At 36.1% G+C, this 3,096-nt stretch overlaps 1 protein-coding gene across 1 annotated transcript in view; it reads left to right on the top strand.

The window, feature by feature from the left end:
- Nucleotides 1-3,096, top strand: part of LOC106880257 (neuroglobin) — a 125,152-nt gene that overhangs the window by 41,203 nt on the left and 80,853 nt on the right. The gene's annotated exons all lie outside the window — the stretch shown is intronic.

Here is a 3,096-nt window from a genome sequence, read left to right as displayed (position 1 = left end):
ATATATATATATATATATATAATGTATAAGCACTGTAATATACTCGCTCTCAGTTGTTGCTTCACCCAGTAACTAATCAGTGTTGTTCCGTACGTGCTAAACAATAAAAATAAGATGGAACTGACTTCTTACTGGGTACCCGTAGGGTCACACAGGATGAATATCTTTGAGTAAAAATGGAAGTTAATTATCAGTTTCGAACGAATAAATAAAGACTCCAGTGCTCGATTTATCTCTTTTAATAATATATTGAACCCAAAGTCTTATTTGTGGTGGTATTTACGTAACTCAACGATTGGTTTATTCTGAGATAAATGAAGATGTTATTTATGTTTCGGACACTATTGAATATTTCTGTAATAATGCAAAGATCTAAATAGTTTCTAGTGTTTAATTCGAACAATTTGAGATTATATTCTTTAATATATATATATATATATATTCTTTAATATATATGTAATGTTTGTTTGGAACATTTATTTATGCACATCTAACACGAGGGAAAACTTTAAAATAGAGGAATCAATGTGCGTTTAATGAATTTTCAACTTTTAACGAAATTAATACTTAAAGATTTTGCTGAAATATTTCAGGTTTATGAAAAACATTTTACAGATTTTCCTATAGAGGGATGTTTGAAAATAATGGCAATTTCATTCCAGAGACATTAGTGAGATGATAATTCCCCGACTACAGTTAACGATCTGTGTTACGATACATATATTCTATTGTTTATAAATTTAATTTAATTTACAAACTTCGGTTGATATAATATAAGCTTACTGATTACAAAAGCACAACAGTGTTGCGTGGTATCGTTCTAACTACAGGACGCGATTGTAATAACAACTGGGAAATTAGTTATCGACATGTTTTCTTCTTTACTTGTCTTGACAGCCTATGTTATTAATTCCATAATATAAGATTTTATGGAATATTTTATGGATCGCCGTTTTGTATATATTCATTCATTACTTTTGATAGAGTTCACAGAAGGTCAATTTTTAGAAAGGAATATTTCTTGCATTTTTAAAGTCAGCCGCAGAAGCTTTGTCGTACTTCTCCAAGCTCTTTACATTTTGCGTTCAAATGCGACCAACGTCAACTTTGCTTTTCATCCTCTCGTGGTTGATAAAATATAGTACTTGTCAGGTTGTGGGTCTGTATCAAACCCCTCCAATAGATTTCTGGCCTTATATCTAAATTTTCGAGCAAAATGTCAACACGGCAGAATGCAAACTAAGTAACTTCACATATTTTGCTGTCTCCTTCATTGTATCATCCACCAAAATATACAATCATTCACTGCTGAAAATAAAGTTTCACTTTAATAAACTCGTTCTTTTCTCCACCCATTTTGATAACAAAGAAGAGAAATTCTTAATGCTATTATCGTTTGAGTTGTCAAGTATTCCACAGACGATTGTATCGTTCCTTTAAACCTCTACAGAAAAATGACACAATATTTGACATGACAAACCGTTTCAATTACAGAGACAATCTATGCAATAGGCATCCGCGCAGATTTTGTCAGCCCTCTTTCATTCGTCGGACGTGGACTAATATAATAAACAAGACTGCAAAACAGTTCTGATTCCGGTAAACTACTTCCTTTCGACTTTAATTTCATTCGTTAACGACATCGACGTTAAACGATCTCACACGCTTTTCTTCCGTCTTTTCTCAGCATTTATTTCCTACGTTCAGATGGGGAAAAAAAAAGATTGAGTGGCGCTTGGTGCCGGGTGATAAGGAACACCACATATGTAGAGGGCCATTGGATGGAAATAGTCAGCTGAGAAACTACAGTGTGTTCATTATTACCAATTAGGATTTGAGAACTCTGCAAATATAACAGTTGGAGAAATTACTATTATGGCCAGAAGATTGGCGCTGAAAGACCTATAACCAGAGAGGTTGTCTTATCTGCATCTTAACCGACGGTGATAAGAATTTCTTTTTCTGCCAGCACAGAGACTTAACCTCGGGATTTCTTATTTGTTTGTATAGATGTGTCAAGATTTGTTTTTGTTTCGGATCCTCTATAATCATATCTTTCTGTGCCATTAAAATATGCCTGTATGAGCTGCATCCTCGATACACAATATCATTAAATTATTTCAGCTTCCGTCTACCAAATCCATTCACAAGGCTTTGGTCGGCCCGAGGCTATAGTAGAAGACACTTGCCGAAGGTGCCACGCAGTGGGACTAGACCCGGAACCATGTGGTTGGGAAGTAAGCTTCTTACCACACAACCAGCTAGTGTTAAATTTAAGTTATCAAGGTAGAGTTATCAGTGAAGATACGTGGTGTAGTGGTTAAGGCGTTGGGGGCTTGTGATCCTAAAATTGTAGTTTCGCTTCCTGGAGCGGGAGTTGTGTTCTTGAGCAAAACACTTCCTTTCACATTGCTCCAGTCTACTCGGATGTCAAAAACGACTAACCCTGCCATAGACTGGCGTCCTGTCCAGGGAGGAATGGAAACGCCAGAGAAATGGCGAAACCGGGCCCATGCTCCATACGGTGTGACGTGCACTAACCAAAGTGATGCTGCCAACACTATGAGTCTGAAAGGTCTTTGAAAAAAAAACAAAAACAAAAACAAAACTCTTTTCAAGTTACATTCTAAACATCAAATCTGATTTCTCTCTTCTAATTCTCTTTTCTCACGAATAACATCTCTTTGTTGTTTAACCCTAGGTCAATCTAACAGATTGATCCAGCTATGACCGACCTGTCATTCTTTGTATCATTGTCCTCTTCATCTCGTCTCCAAAACGATAGAATGTGATTTCAGAGATATTTGACTTATTTCTATTACGTCTAGCTATCACGCAGACGGCTCCCTCATTGAGGGATAGTTGGTTGTTATTTCTACTTCATCTAGCTATGATGTAGAGGTCTTCAGCCTCAGCTCATACAAATATATGATGGTAGAGTGCGATTTCAGGGATCTGTTTAGTAATTCCTTGATTCTTTTATTTCCTCCTGTAACTCCCTTCATTTTATTTCTACTGTTTATCTCCAAACAGCTTCTACACTTTTATACCACCTCTCACTTTTTCCTTCTCCCCTTCTATCTCTCTTTCTGTGTG

This window comes from Octopus bimaculoides, chromosome 3 (assembly GCF_001194135.2).
Source record: "Octopus bimaculoides isolate UCB-OBI-ISO-001 chromosome 3, ASM119413v2, whole genome shotgun sequence".
In the NCBI taxonomy this organism is placed as follows: Eukaryota; Metazoa; Mollusca; class Cephalopoda; order Octopoda; family Octopodidae; genus Octopus; species Octopus bimaculoides.
Note: the sequence above shows the minus strand (reverse complement) of the source record. Positions and strands in the feature narration are given on the sequence as shown.